Below are 17,501 nucleotides of genomic sequence, written 5' to 3' on the forward strand. Positions count from 1 at the left end.
AATCCATCAATATTGAGGGTTCAAGGGAAACTTCTCTAAACAACTTAATGAAGTGTAGATTTCTGTTTCCTAAAAGTATGTCACTGCTTAAAATTACAGTTGTCAGTATCCAGCTCAAATTCAAATCATGATCCGAGCACTGACAGTAGTATCTTATAGAACTCATTGCTTAGATAATTTTTCAGAAAAAACACACAATAGTTCAGTAAAAAACAAACAAACAAAGGAAAACAGCATGCCATACCTTGTGTACCTATCGATTTGAATCTGTTTAAATGTAATTTTTTGATGTAAACTGATCTTAAAGAGTTATGGTGTCTGTCTTTAAGCCCAGACTTGATACATTAATATTTGCTTTGGTTTACATACTGACAAATTCAGCGGTGGCCGCACTGACCGCCTGCCTGCTGATTTCACACAGGTGGTGAAATGTGTGCTTTTGCATACACTTAAACAACTTAAATCTTGTTGAAGATAATCTATCAGCTCTGTGAGTCTCCCGCATCTTTCTATAAACAAATGGTTTTCTATAAACGTAACATTTTAAAACAAATAGCAGTGAATGGAAAAGAAAAAGAATTGCAGATTTTAGGGTAAAAAAATCAAGATGTGACTTTTCCCCAAATCAATATCTTTTGCAATACAGTTGTTTTTTTTTTTAATTCCCAGCAATATGTTTTTTAGTGAATATACCCCACAGACTTAACTATCAGATCTTCCAAAAAGGAATCAAACAATCCTAATCTCCATGTTTCACCTGTAACATAGTCTATAGCTTTGTATATGAAGAGCTGTGAGAGTTTGATTTACTAGTTATTAACATTGCTAACTGAGTGAGAAAAAAATATTTCGATTTCGTTAAGCATTCGGCCTATATGTTTACAAGTGTAAATTGAAATACACACAAAGTACTATGTGGAACAGAATAAATAAACCCGTGCATGAGGCAATATGGAAACACGCACACATTAGTTACATTGTATTATTAAAGTGAACATGTAATGGGAAAATATTACGCAACGTAAACTGCTTCCAAATACATTGACTAGACCATATATCATACACATACATGGTGTATTTATTGTAAAACATAAAGGTATACTCTCTTTCCCTCCCTCCAGTTTCGCTTTGTGGGCGTTATTCTACGCATAAAACCCATATCCTGGCCCTCTGCTCGGCCTGTGCTCGGCCTCAATTCTTCTTGATTTGCCCTGCTTTGTATGTATCCCCAACCAGGGCAAGTCTTATCAGTGACATCTGACACTGTGGTGGCATTAGAACGCTCCTGGACTCCCTTGCCAGAAGCTAGACGCGCCATCAATGGAGTTTCCATAGCAACCGCAGCACATGCGCTGTGGCATTGATTGACAGGTAGGAGAAAAAAATATTTTTAAATAGGTTTTTCTCCTAATCTATACATTTCCCATAAAAACTGCTAGCACAATGTATAGATAAAATCTTATGCTCATTTTAAGTTGTTTGGGGCATGACAGCTGTCTGTAAAATGTAAAGTATATAAATATTGGCAGAATGATTCATTAATATGTTGGGATTTTCTTTGTATATTTGACAATCATATTTCCACAGTGTTGGATGCGGCAAATGAGCATATTGATGGGATCGGCAGCCTGCTTGTTGTGTGTTTTTGTTGTGAAAATGCGCAAAGGGTGGAGTCAGACAGAGCTGTCGTGTCAAGGGGGAGGCAGAGAATGCCATTATTAATAGTCGCACCAAGAGGAAGTACATTTTATCAGTTGAAAATGACAGTGATATGGATGGGAATATATTTGAGTCCTCCACTCGCTGTCCGATTTCTGATACTGAAGTTGATTTATACAGATTTTGTTACTTACTGTGATTAAAATTTATGTTTCATACAGAATGTTAGAATCTGGAGCCTTGGAAGCCTCATCTAACATAAGGGCAGCAACTAAAATGTGTGAAAAAGTTCTTTTGAAAAATGTGGAAGATTATTTTTTATATCTCAATGTTACTAATTTAATAAAACATTGTCAGGCACAGTGTCAGTTGCAGAGAGATCACAATCTCATCAGATAAAGGAGGTTTGTTATTTTTTGTTTTTAGGAAACGAGTGTTCCTTAAAGAGAAACTTCACTGTGCAAATATAAAAAAAAAGATATATATAACACTCCCTGTTTAGTAGATACATCCCCAATTAAAATATGCATTGCATTTAATTATGCATTTTACATAGGGGGGTAACTATATAAACAACTTTCAAAAGCTGCAGATCTCTTTGCAAGCCCAGACTTTCTGTGGCTCTCACAGGCTTTCCGATGCAGATCCATGCAAGGCATGTGCTTGTTTTTGTGCTTTCAAACATGGGCAATATGTGCTGATTTTTGCTTTATTTCCTCCCCAACCCGTCAGGTTTGCAATTAATACACATAGACCCCTTGCTTTTAATCAGGTGTGAAACATTTGTATCCAATCACAGTGTTCACAAGCCCTGTAGAACACCTTTTCGGCTTTGTTGCTTAATTAAAATGTTGGATGACTTTGTCTCTGGAGCTTCTTTGATTTTCAGAGTAATTTACAGTGTGCTCTTCCCCAGCGAGGAATAATGTTCATTAAAATCCACTTATCTACATTTGTAATTAAGACTGCAGTGACGGATGCTTTATGATTTCAGGTACTGGCAAAGCGCAGACCTGTAAGCAATTTACTAATTAGAACCAGTTTACAGATAATGTTGCCTGAGGTTATTCTAGATTGGAAGGAACTACCCACAAACCTGCTTCAAAGTTCTCTACCGTGATTTCCACTAATGCAGATTATTGGCTACAACAGACATGTACTAATTTGCATAAGTAGTGTTCACAATTATTCCATATTAGAAAGCATGCCAATTAGGTCATATATTTGGTTGTTTGGTAATCATTCCAATTAAAACTAAACTCTTATATTTGTAATCAGTCCAACTTAAGGGAAACACTTTGATCTTGTGCTTTCGACTTCAAGTGAAATGTGAATCGTCCCCATTTTGGACGATTGGCGGGTAGTCCGAATTCCAAATTCTGAAATGGCATGTAGACAAATCATGCTTGGACCCAGGCAGCACAATCTGTGAACCAAACTGCAAGGAAATGCATCTATCAGTCTACGGTGAAATATATACACAATATTTATATTTAACAGTACTATGACCGGCCAATTTTTGCAACTCTTTGGATCATCCAAATAGTTTTTCATGAAATGATCACATGGATTTAATTTGTCGAAGCCAAAACACCACATGAACGAATTTCAGACTACCCAAACGAATATTCGTTTTTTGACGATTCGATTTAGATGAGCCAAATTATTTTGCCATGCACAAGTTCACTGAGCTCTATAATCACTGTATTTCATTGAAGTGGTTATAGTGCCTGGAGACCCTTGATGCTGGCCCTCCATTCTTTTATTAATACCACTTCATTTGTTGTCTGCTACAAAAGCAGTAAGCTATATTTAAGTTATACGATTTGTTCGTCTTCTAAGTTTCTGTCTATAGCATTAACATGTAGAATCATCAGACTAAGACACATCTTTGAATACTAATATGCTCACAGTTTAATTGTGACAAATTAATGTACAGTTTGGCCACTATGATGTTGCTGTGTGTGATGCTATTTGTAAGACAGAAAGGCTTCTAGTTACAAATGTTTCTCTAAGCTGATAGCTGGATAACAACCCACCTGCTTCCGATCTCTTACAGGTTAATATTCGTCCAAGGTCCTGCCATCCATGAAAATTCACACAGACTATTTCAAGATGTTTAATTATTCTGTGCGTGAGAATTTTAGCCAATTATCCCCTTGATAATGACGGTGGTGAGTGGCAGGCTGGCATTCATTTATAGAGGAAGGCCCATCACCTAGTCAACATCTCGAGTCAAGCGGAACTGCAGTCTCTGATATCAACACACGCAATGAGCCTTTGACATTTAATTTAGGTGAGTCAATATATACCCTTTTTCCCATGTCTTTTATTTTAGGAGTTTTACAGTGTATCAATAGACTATATTGTTCTCCGTTCCTACTTAATCTCTGAACAAATGTCATATCTCTAGAGGATTCAGTACTCTAGTAGCATAGCTTTGGTCTAGCTCCGCGAAGTTGAAAGGAATGGATTATAAAACAAATAACATTTGTGCTTTACTCCGTTAAATGTTTTCTAGAATTGTGTTGTTTTATATACCACATTTAATTGGGTACTTTATTTTTTTTCAATGCTTATTGATCTGTAAACCTTCCATACGCGAACTAGCAACACCGTTTGTCCCTTTTGAAATAATATTTCTAATGTTCTCCCGAAGGAATACCAGTTAAGAGTGAATGAAGGCAAAATATATTGGTATTTCGCCAACATTTACTGTGTCATGCAATTGTTCTTTTTTTGTCTTGACTGCTTAGTTTAAAATAATATTAATATCTACCTGCAGCATATTAAATTTAATTACTTTGTAAAATGTATCTTAATAAAATAATCACAATGTTACAGGAGGACATCAACATTAGCCCTTCTGTGTAGACACCTTCATATAGAAATGCTAGTAATTAAAGGGAAAATAGTCCACTGGAGTACCAGGGAAGATCTCAGTGAGATGCCCCATGCTGGGCTGGGATGACTCCTAAATGTTTTTATTTTTTAGCTTCAATTAATTATTTGTGTCTTAGACCAGTGTTCCCCAACCCAGTCCTAATGGACCATCAACAGTCCAAGATTTATGTATTTCGCTGTTTTATTTCAATGGAGACACTGACAAAACTGTTAGTGGTCCATGAGGACTGGGTTGTGGAACACTGTCTTAGATTATAAACATGAATTATTTATTTATTTTTCCAAATATAACCAGTGGTGGGAGAATTTGTTAAGACAATATCGTAGATACTGATAGAGGAATAGGGTATATGTAGAACAGATCAGGGGCGGGGGGGGGGTGTATGTAGAAATTCCCAATAAATAGGTTTTTTTTGTTTTTTTTTAGATGGATTCACTTAAATCATCAAGTCATAAACAGGTTTACCAAGAAATTATTCTACAATTTTTGTCTATTTATTATTTCATTAGATGATCAGCATAGGGCACAAATTCGGAAACATTTAAATACACCAACTGATTCTTAAAAAGCGTATTACTGTGACACATTACTGTGTCTACACAGGAGGGCTAATGTTGATGTCCTCCTGTAACATTGTGATTATATTATTAAGATACATTTTACAAAGTAATTATATTTAATATGCTGCACGTAGATATTAATATTATTTTAAACTAAGCAGTCAAGACAAAAAAAAGAATAATTGCATGAACTTATTTTTTTGCGGAGAGGGCTGGGGGATATGGCTTTATGATAAAGTAATGGTTAGGTGGGTATAGGGAAATAGCAGATACTGGCAGAGGAATGGGGTTCAAGGTGGTGTTACAGACAATATATTTCCAATTTCCAGAAGAGACAATCCCGTGCTGGCATGGAGTATTTTGGCACAATGTTTTTATGATAGCAAATAATATAATTGGTATAAAGGCATTAATATGTTTTGAATAAACCTCAAGGGTGTCTTGGAATAAAAGAGCAATATGAAACAAAAGCAATTTTAATGTTTGTCTATAGTGAAGAAAAAAAACTTTCATTCAATGTATTGTTTTCATTCAATGGAAAACAATAATTTTTATTTATCACCGTAAGTATAAAATTCCTTCTCAAGGTGCATGTGAGAGCATGCATTTATGAGAGTGTCTGTGAATCCACCTGTGAGAGCAGATTTCTATATGAATGTATAAGCGAGAGAAATTGTGTCTTAGTGTGCCTGAATGCCTTTGTTGTAAGTGTCTGTAAGTGGATTTAAAATGTTACACATACACATAAATGTATTAGATTGGTTTACGATGAAAACTGAAATGTGTAAATATGTTTTATGAATTGAAAAATACATTTATATTAATAATCACAGACAGAGATACCAGTGTTTATATCAAATGTCCCATTACTTTTACTTTATGGTAATGAAACTGAAGTTCAATTAATGGGTAATTTTGCCATACATCAGTATATGTTGTTCGGCTCACAACTGTGTATATTCCTGAACCAGCTGTCATTCCTTTTGCCAAACTCCAATTTCCTATGATGTTGTTCTAGAATTGGTTATAGTATTTAAGGTTATACTGGACTACTATACTGGAGGGTTATAGTATTTAAGTTAAACATTTTGGTGTTTTTGAGAATAGACCCCATAGTGTTAAGGCTTAGAGCTGTTACAAAGTATTGCAATTTTTTTTTATTCTTCGATGATTAAACAATAAAACTTTAATATTGTGGAAACAAAACGCACATTTATTCTCAACATAATCGAAATTCAATGATCTGGAGGGTCAGTGATAACTACAGAATTAACCAGATTAGGTCAAATTAAATATATGTTTGTTAAAGTGTTTCCAAGACATTATCAAATTAAAAAACTTCACTGTGCTGTGAGAAGCAGATAATGCCAATTGTTGGGAGATGAATCAGAAACAAATGATATTAAATTTAATTTGATTAAGGGAACAGCAGATGGAACACACGGAATGATTAAATGCATAATTTATTTACTACATCGAGTAATTAAATTCCTCTTTAGCTTGTTGTAAACATCGCAATGTTACCTGTTCTGCAGCTGATACCTGAAATTATTGTCATAAATTAAGTTTTAAAGAAATATAATCATGAGCACTAAACTAAAACACAGTAATTTCACATAAAATTAGAAGTTTGATGCCATAAGTAATTCAATGATTGTTTAATGCCAGTCCTGTATGGTGCTGGGTGATGTGCCCACCTTAAGCTATTTTTATATTCTGTCACCTCACCAGTGCTTCACTGATAAATGAGATGTTGTGCTTTTCGGTTTAGAATGGTGTGCAGCCTTTGGAATGTTGCCCAGTGCTCTCAGCCTATCACCAGTGTCCAGGTTGGCCACAGAAAAAAAAAAGTATTTGGGGGCCTAAGACGGTACACAATATTTGTATTTGAGCAGCATAAACACAATGTGTGTATATGTTTGTAGGGGTGAGAGTGTATGTCTATGTGTGTATATGTGTATGGGATACGGTGTGTGTTTATATTGTGTAAGAGAACATGAGTGCTTATGCAAGAATGAGTGCAAGTTACAGTTAAAAACACAAATTCGGGCGTGGCCTAGCGGTCCGAGAAGATGGCAGCTTGATCCCTGAGCTCCCCGCTGGCTCGGCTTGTAACCTCGTTTAATCCGCACTCTGACCGCAGTGATGGGTAAGACTCATCGAGCCTCACACGCCCAAAGACCAGGGGATCCCCCAAAAGGAACCCCGACCCCGACAATGAAACGATACCTGCTTGCGCAGGCGGACTTGGATCCGCAGGCCTCAAATGACTCCACTGAGTCGGACATTTTCTCCCAGCGTTCCCCAACGGGAGAGCAGGCCCTTGAAACGCGGGTGACAAGAGACCCTGCGATGCCGGACCTGATGGCCCTGCTAAAAGACTTACCCACGAAAACCGACCTCAAGACAGCCAACGCTGAGTTGCACTCCTCGATCACGGCGGAACTCCACGCGCTGAGAGAGGACTTACAAGACCTCAACCAACGAGTATCGCAGATTGAAGCGGACTGTGACCACGTGGCAGCGGCACAGGCTGCTAACACAGACATGCTGCAGCACCATACCACAGTGATGAGACAGATGGCCCTGCATATAGAAGACCTCGACAACCGAGGCAGGCGCCAGAACATTAGGGTAAGGGGGGTCCCAGAGGAGTTGGATACCAAGGCCCCAGTACAGAGTACACTGATGGAACTTTTCAATAGGCTCCTAGTTCGGCCGCCACAGACGCACATAGGCTTTGTTAGAGCGCACCGGGCCCTGAGACCCCAAGGGCCCCCAGGGGGACCCCCCCAGAGACATCATTTGCTGCTTGGAGAGTTTCCAGCTTAAGGAAGAGATCCTACGCAAAGCGCGGGCCGCGGACAAGGTGTTGCTAGAAGGGTCGGACATCCAGCTATACCCAGATCTGTCCCCTGCTACACTGGCGTACCGGCGAGCCCTGAAACCTTTCACCAGGTAATTGCAGTCCGCCAACCTAAGGTACCGATGGTGCTTTCCCACAGGCCTTCAAGTAGCGACACCCTCAGGCCCCTTCATGGTCACGGGTGCAGAAGACTTAGAGACGCTTCAACGCGAGTTACATCTGCCACCGGAGAAGCTAATATGGCCGAACCCGCTCAGATTTTACACGGAAGGTCCTAGGCCTCAAGGCATGGGTCCCAAACCCCAACGACTGCGGAACCCCCGCATGCAGACGATAAGACCAGCAGGAACACAGAACTAACTGTAACACCGACCCTGCCGCTCCCTGGGATTCTGACGAAACACACCAAGCCTTGAAAGGGAGGACTTGTATGCATTCCTCACCCTCTATTTTCTTTTTGTTGCATCCATACCGCTCCGAACATCGCCATTATTTTGAGCTTCCTGGGACTTACAGTTGGCTTTCCGCCTCCAAACCATGGGCCCATGTGGAGCAATCAGCGGACGAACGACCCGGAGTCTGGGGACAACCTTCCTCTTCCCGCTCCATTACCGCAAGTATGCCTAAGGGGACAAGGGGGGTACGGGACTACACGCTTCCCCACAACATAAGGACAGTGGGCCGAATAATTGGGGAGGGGGAGAAGGGGTGGCCCTAGGCCCTACCGAGTGGCATACTCTGCCTAATCATGGCATGGAGGGAGGGAGATAGACACTTTTCAGCCCTGGACTTGTCCCCCCTTTTTATGCGTGGAGTTAGGGAGGACTACATGAACCACCCCTATAGTCACCCCGAAAGGCTACAGCCCTTAGGCACAACCTATTAGGACACACTGGAACGCTAACCGGCAAATGCCACCATACCACCCACACGAGACGGGAGAGCCAGCCACATAAGCACTAGTAGAGGGGTTATGCGGCCCACGCAGTTATACAGTGGGTCCCCTCAGACTTTATGGACCGTTGCTGCTCTCCCGGCTATCTTGATTTCACCCTTGCCGGGTTATAAGAGGGTTTCAGGAGAACACTATGCTGGGCCTTCTAGGGGCCACTTAGACATATATTGTAGCATGTAGTACAGGGACCGGATGGCTGATGAGGGTCAGGGCCGGGCTTGGATGGAGGCATGTCACGGAGCCTAGGTGGGGGGGAGGGGGGGAGTAAGGGGATGCATATGACCTCCGGGGGGGACCAAGGTTAAACTCTCACTACTCTAAGCTAGGTGGTTTTCTTTGACCCTAGATACTTAGGAATCACCCAGAGACCGAGGGGGTGGTGGGCGGGGCACACTTAGACGAAAGACACCATGTCACATCGGTGGGCCAACCAGTCCACAAACTGCGGTCATGACACAGACCCTGCAAACATTTGCTTATAGAGGTACATCATAGGCTACACTCCCTGCGTAGTGAGCCATGAGGCGGGGAGACGGGATGTCCTGACTGGGCGGAACTCCGGGGGCTCGCAGAGGCACGTGCGATCTTTCTGGGAGCGTCCTGGGCCCACTAGGTTCTGCCCACTTGGGGCCTCTTGGACTCCTTTGCTACCCTACTGGTTGGAGCGTTCTAACCCTAGGTGAGCGGTGCACCCCTCCTACCTACGGGAGGGGGGGGTGATTACTGCCCTCCAACGCTCAACTCCATTTTTGTATATAGTGTTACTCATCCGTGCCCAGTTTCTAGACCCAGAGGGTACGTTCCTTCCCCTCTCACCCTCTGATCTTCCCGGTTTTCCCCAAGTTACCCTATCCCGTACTTGCTGTACCTGACGACCGGACAGAAGTGACCGTATCACCTGTGAGCAACTGACACACACCCAGTATGTCTCTGATACCGGCCCCACTCACCATTTTCACACTGAACACTAGGGGACTAAACACGCCAGAAAAAAGGGCTGGAGCCCATAAGGACTTTAGGACAGCACGAGCATCCATAGTGTTTCTGCAAGAGACCCATTTTAGGGGAGGCTCACGACCCACGTTGACGAACCAACACTACCCCAGGGGGTACTATAGTGACTTCCAGGGAGGTAAATCCCGGGGCACGGCAATACTCCTGCATAGACACCTCCCATTTATAGAAACTGGGGTCCTGACGGACCCGGAGGGCCGCTTCCTGTTCCTCAAGGGGACGATCGCTGGCACTGTGTATACTTTAGCCAACCTCTATGCCCCTAACCGAGGGCAATATAAATTCTTGGCTAAGACGCTCCGCACACTGGCGGGTTTCCAGGAAGGCATACTAATAGTGGGAGGGGATCTAAATGTAGCGTTAGACCCCAAGTGGGACTCCTCCTCGGGCCACACACACATCCCCTCACAATACCTTACAGCCATTAAAACTCTCCTGGCCAAGAATAAGCTAGTAGACTGTTGGAGAGCCTTCCACCCCGACGAAAAGGATTTCACCTTTTATTCCCACCCTCATAACTCCTACACCCGCATAGATTATCTACTAGTCCCCAGCTACCACATACCGCTAGTCTTACAAGCTGACCAAGGCACTGTGACGTGGTCGGACCACGCCCCAGTGACCATCAAATTACACTCCCCCCTCCACAGGCCCAAGATCTCCAAGTGGAGGTTGAATGAATCATTGCTTACAAACCCTACGATCACGTCGGACATAGGGGAGACACTAAGGGAATATTTCGCCTATAACACCTGCGAACAGACCTCCCCCACCATACGCTGGGAGGCACATAAGAGCGTCATCAGAGGCCACTTCATCCAAAAAAGTGCGCTCCTGAAAAAACAGAGGGAAGCCCGCATGGCTAAATTGCTATCGGACATAGCACAGGCAGACACACTTAACAAACAACACCAACTCCCCACACACCAGGCCACTCTCTTCAGCTTGCGTAGGGAACTAACTACGCTCATTCACTCCACTCATCAAAGGGACGCTCTGCGAAATAGGGCTTTCTTCGCGATCCACGGGAACAAAAGTGGGAAACTCCTGGCGCGCATGCTAGCCAAAAGGCGCCACGACACATACATTGACAGGATCCGAGACAAGGCGGGGGTCCTACACAGACACCCGGCCAAAATCCAGGAAATCATCCGCACATACTACGCAGGGTTGTACTCCCTCCCACGCCCCCACACCGACGCCCAGTCACGATCACTTAAGACCTCAATAGATGAATACCTACAGACCCATACGCTCCCTTCTCTGACGGCGGCCACGGCCGACCAGCTGGATGAACCTATATCTATGGGGGAACTAGCGCTAGCTATTAAATCCATGAAACCGGGCAAGACACCGGGTCCAGACGGCCTGCCCATCAAATATTACAAAAGCTATGCCGAGATCCTATACCCCCCACTCCTAGACATGTTCAATGCCATCAGGGAGGGACACGAACTGCCCCCACAAGCGCTCATGACACACATCACTATAATCCCGAAAGAGGGTAAGGACCGGGAGCACTGCGGGAGCTACCGGCCCATATCCCTTATAAATAACGACATCAAACTGCTAGCGAAGGTCCTGGCGACCCGGCTCCAGGTGCACGTTCCCTCTCTGGTCCATCCGGACCAGGTGGGGTTTGTGATGGGCAGGGAAGCCAGGGATGACACCATAAGGGCCCTTACTATAATGCACAAAAAAACAGGGGACGACACGGGCCTTCTCCTGCTGTCCACGGATGCGGAGAAGGCCTTTGATAGGGTCTGCTGGACGTATATGTTCCAGACACTGTCACACTTGGGTGTGGGGCCGTACCTGCAGGGATGGATCAAGGCCCTGTACACTCACCCGACGGCACACGTCCTGGTCAATGGGGCGCCAACCGAGGCGTTCCCAATTCACAATGGAACGAGACAGGGGTGCCCCCTATCTCCGTTGCTATTTGTCCTGGCCCTGGAACCCCTGCTCAATACTATCCGCCATCACCCAGACATCAAGGGAGTACACATAGGAGATACACACCATAAGCTTGCCGCGTACGCAGATGACCTCCTATTCTTTATAACACACCCAGAGATCTCCCTCCCCAATCTAGTTCAGGAATTCCAGACCTTTGGCAGGTTATCGGGGTACAAGATCAACTTCTCCAAGTCATATGTTTTAAATGTCAGCGTACCCGCAAGGAGAACGACGCAGCTCCAACGCAGCTTCGCGTCCCAGTGGGCCGCTGAAAAAATCCGCTACCTCGGCACCTGGCTGACGGTTAGGGAATCGGAGCTCTTTACAGCAAATTTTGCCCCGATACTGGCTAGATTCCAAGCAGACATGAGGGAGTGGGCCCTACCGCACATCTCCTGGCTGGGCAGAATCCAAGTAATTAAAATGAACCTGCTACCGAGATTACTCTACCTCTTTCAGGCTCTGCCCATCTCGATCCCCACCTCATTCTTTACCACACTTCGACAAGCGATGGGAGCCTTTGTATGGGACGGGAGGAGACCCAGACTAAAATACGCACTACTCACCCAACCTAGGAACAAAGGGGGCCTAGCCCTACCCGATTTCCGGCAATACTACAAGGCATGCCATCTGCAACGGGTAGTGGAGTGGTCTAAAACTGGGGTCAGTAAATTATGGAAACAGGCGGAGGAGGGGTTGGCTGGGATCCCAGCCGCCCTCATCCCGTGGCTCCCCGGGGGGACCGACGGAAAGGAAACACACTACTCCACATACACGAAAGCGACGCTGAAGGTATGGAGAGGGAGTATCGGCAGACACACACTCTCCACATACCCGTCCCCACTGCTCCCCCTCACACACAATCCAGGCTTCCCACCAGGCAAGGACCCTAGGGCACTGAGGGCCCTGGTGCAATGCCCAATGCCGAGGCTGAGACATGTGTGCTCCGGTCAGGGGCTGAGGTCCTTATCTGACTTGTGTGGTGGTGACCCTAACCAGCCGTTCACGACCCACTTCCGATACGCGCAACTAGTGAGCTACACCAAAACCCTACCACGGGCAGGAGCTCTCACGAGGGGACTCACTACCTTTGAACAACTCTGCGTAGACCCTGACCCACTACCACATGGTATTTCGCAGCTTTACACCCTCCTACAAACACACACACCCACGGCCACACCACGTTTTATGGGTAAATGGGAGGAGGCCCTTGACCATACATTCAGCGCAAGGGAATGGGAAAAGATATGTGAGATCACACACCACTGCTCCATATTTAGTAAGAGCCAGGAGATAGCTTATAAGATACTCACGCAATGGTACTGCACCCCAGACACAACTCAATACATACATGCCCATGGGACCAACATATGCTGGAGATGCACAAAGGCACCGGGTACACCTATACATATTTGGTGGGCTTGCGAACTCATCCAACCGTTCTGGAGGAAGATACACACAATCACATCCCGCTTCTCTGACAACCCACCACCATTAGAACCTGCAGCAATGCTGCTCCACCACACGACTATACCGATTTCTAGGTACAAAAAATCGCTTACAATCCGTATCCTAAACATGGCCAAACAAACTATACCACAATACTGGAAAAAGAGTGAGACTCCTCCCCTTCTCAAGTGGTTCACCCACATGGAGGAACTGAGAGCGGTGGAGGAGCTCTCCATGTTAGCAACTGAAAAACAGCGACAGACATACTTGGACATCTGGACTCACTGGATACTGACTACGACGAGACAGGACTTCCTGACGATGCTACAAAACTAAATATAGGGCTATACTCTGCCTAAATGATTTCGGGGACGACGGACAGACCCTCCTCCTCCTTCCCTTCACTTTCCTAACCCTCTCCCTTCCCCACTACCCGAGAGTCACAAACGAGAAATGCTACCCGAAGGCCACGACGACATAAAGGCACTGGAAATGAGCCTTACATGTTCACCTCCCTACAAAATGGCATTCCGCTGTAGTGGTAAGCTGTCAATAGGGAACCTCAACAGACGCGAACCCCCACAGATGCAAATCAACAGACCAAGTACTCATCCCTCTCGCACAGGCAGATCACAAACAGCCCTCGCAAGGGACGCAAGGGAGGTTATAGAGTACTCTTCATTAGACACCTTAGAGGTAGCCAACTAGAGGGATCTTGTCTTAACCTGGGGGGACAACAGCTTAGTCAAGGGTGGTTACCCCTCTTCGGAGGACCACAACGCAAGGGACGAATGGGCAGAGTTTGGGGGAGGGAGGGGGGGACTCACCTACATGAGCTTTTATTGTTGTTGATACCTGGGACCTGCGTGTCCGACAGCCTTGTTGGGCCTGCGTGCCCGTTTTATGTTTGAATCTAACATGTTGTCGACAATCGCACAGACCTGCGAGTCTATGCAGAAATGACCATTTTTTTCTCTTCTATCCAGGAAATAAAAATGATATTTACAAAAAAAACACAAATTCCGGGGGGTGGGGCCTGACCGCCATGCTGACCGGTCGCATGGCCCTGAGGCTCCAACTAACTTTAACTCCAACCGACAGAAATCAAGGACTTACCGCTGATAATCAGGCGGTATAGCCCGCTGAAATGTGCAGGAGAGGGTTGGCATCACTGTGGACTCCGAGATCGGGAGTTTCGGGGCCCTGGCGGTACGAGACTTCGGAGCCTGCGGCCTACTCAGGGAAGAAGCGGGGCAGACGGCCACTGCCCTACTCAATTGCCTGGTCGCCACACCACGACCCTGTAGCACACCTCGCAGGCCCCGTACCCCCCTCTTGGGCCGGGGGGGGTCATCCCGGCCCCCACGGGAAGGAGCTGAAGCGGCACAACAAGCTCCATCATGACGCTCCAGAGGCCCACGCCGGGCTCTGGCGCACACACAGCCTGCGGACAACAAGAAAATATAAGCCCCGTCACCCCACTACCTGGGACTGTGCCTTACAACATGCCACGGCACACACTTAGCATACCCGACCTACATACCCAAGATCCGCTCATGACACCATCGGGTCGGAGGCGGATGAGCCACAAGTTCAGAGGACCCAGCTGGCTCTGCAGCTTCACCTGCTCAGCAGCCCGATGAAGCAAACCCGGGAGATAGCAGGAGAAACCATGCCGCAATACGGCTCTGCCAAACGGACTTACCAGCTCCCGGCCAAGCAGTGAACTTGGCTGAAAATCAAGCCTCAAACAGAGAGAACTACTGCCGTCCAGAAGAGTAACCGAAAAGTCTGTTCATGCTTGCTGGCCCCCCGGAAAATTTGTGCTTTGGCGGGACAGTACGCCACCCCTTCACTGACTGTTGCCTTCCTAGCGCTGCTGTGCAATCATGGAGACAAGCACAGAACACCATAACCACGGGATCCGCAAGAGGCAGCAGCCAAAATGTTAACACAGCCCACATGAGACCTAATGTCCCCGGACTCACGCTGTGACTACTCAGCATACCTTGTGACTGTCTCTCCCTGATCGGTCCCACACGGATAATTGCTATATCGGAGGTCTGCTCAGCCCCAGTGGTCCTCAGTTTAAGCCTCCACTAAGCTTATCTTAAGTCAAACCATTCTATGTTGTCTTATTCTGTCAGGGTGCCCCAATCACTTTTACAACAATGCATAGTCTCCCGGTGGTATTCACAGCTTGAAATTAACTACAGTTCGACTAACCTATTATTTTAGCGTTTAATAGTGCACTTCCTTTACCATGCCACGTCTTTGTCCCAACCTAAGTAATATTGACCGTTTGCCCATACGACGTGGAAAGATAGGCATGTATGTAAAAGCTTGTGCCGCAACTAAAACTAAATCTTGTCTTATGTTTAAAAAAAAATGTTATGTGCAGTTCCTCCTGACATTTTGTTTTAAATATAAGCCTGTATTCAACTATATATGCATCTCAACCAAATGTCACTGTCACGCTGTGTATGTTTCGCTGCACTTCAAAAATAAAGAATAAAAAAAAAAAACACAAATTCCACACATTCAGTCACCCTACACTCATCACATTGAGAAAATACCATACCCATCACACAGTCAAACTCACCTTGACTGTTATATTCACACTCATCCACCATGTACAATTACAGTCAGCTAAATACACACAATTACACTCAAAATTTCACACAAAATCACACTCAACCAACCCTCCACACACAAACAGAGACAGTCGCCAATCACACTCTGCTAACTCCATGCACAGTCACACTTGGCCAGCCAGCACACAATAAAGCTCATCCAACCCCAAAACACAAGATGGAGGGGATCACAAAGGTGAGTCTTCTTTGATTTTTGCAACAGGGCCCAGCTCTTTCTAGTTATGCCCTTGGTTGAAGTGGTCTTCAATGGGTCATTCTTAATATTATATCAAGCATCATACAAATCTATGGCAATTAAAAAATACATTCACATGTGCTGGTCCTGGTAATAAAGATAATTTATATAAGGTGCTAAAAGATCAACACCACAGGAATTATATATAGTTTTCTCTTATCTCTACATTTTTTTTAGAAACCCTACTCACATAGCTCTTCTGCTTTATTTATGGCCAGCTAAATATACATGTCCCTAAAGAATTTATGGTGGCCTGACCTCTTCTGCAATGCAGGACAATTATGAGAATTTTCTGCAGAGTGTGTATACAATAGGAACCATTAATTAAAAGCAAAATACCCAATTTATTGCTACAAATTGCAAAGCTAACCAAAATGGCTTTGAATCCCCATCCAATTAGTGTAAAAATTAACAATAACCTATGCTTTGAAAAGAACAAAGTATACAAGAGGGAAGCTCTTATAATAATAAAGAAACAGTTGAAATATGGAAAGACTGATGGGAAGAATGTTAACTAAACTAGGGCAATGTAGGGCAAGGGGATTTGCTGAGGAACAACTGGGGTTCCCAAGGTAGCCTAATGTGGTACTACGCAAGTAATTTATTTATATAATTTACATCTATAAAAACAGCATCCAAAGACAGAAACTGGGTTGACAGCCTAAGGGCTCCTAGGTTTGTATTCTGGCCATAGTGGGTAAGGTAAAGAGGATAATGAGTGGTCTGTAGTGTGAACAAAATAGAGAAGGAGTAAATTAGGGAACTGCTGGCATTTGAAACCTCAGTGATAACACACCGCTCTTTTAAATCAATCACTTTGTAGCCAACTGCCGAATTTCTACCAAACAGCCAGTTGTACTCTGCTCTAAGATAAATGTTTGTTCACAAAAATGTTTCATTACAGAATAAAAAGATAAATAAAAAATGTCTGCCGCTGTACACTTTGAACATTAAAGCTCAGTATCTTCTAATTTAAAGTTGTTAATTTTAATCTTACACCATACTAAGACATGTAACACAAAATCCACTGTGTTCCATCTCGCTCTCTCTGATCTTATCATTAAGGTAAAGAATTCCATGTTCCCTATTAATCCTTCATCTCATTATAGGTATAAACTATACTCTCAGGGTGACAGGAACTGTTGAGTAACCTAAGTAGGTTCAATGTATAAACTAGAAAGGAATGTGTCACAGTAATACGCTTTTTAAGAATCAGTTGGTGTATTCAAATGTTTTCCGAATTTG

General features: G+C 44.4%; 1 protein-coding gene across 1 annotated transcript in view; it reads left to right on the forward strand.

The window, feature by feature from the left end:
• THSD7B (thrombospondin type 1 domain containing 7B) overlaps positions 1-17,501 on the forward strand; it is a 366,207-nt gene that overhangs the window by 53,903 nt on the left and 294,803 nt on the right. Inside the window, exon 2 of the mRNA XM_063429372.1 lies at positions 3,719-3,955. The gene's annotated coding sequence lies outside the window, so the exon portion shown is untranslated. The remainder of the gene's footprint in view (positions 1-3,718; positions 3,956-17,501) is intronic.

This window comes from Pelobates fuscus, chromosome 8, assembly GCF_036172605.1.
Source record: "Pelobates fuscus isolate aPelFus1 chromosome 8, aPelFus1.pri, whole genome shotgun sequence".
NCBI lineage: Eukaryota > Metazoa > Chordata > Amphibia > Anura > Pelobatidae > Pelobates > Pelobates fuscus.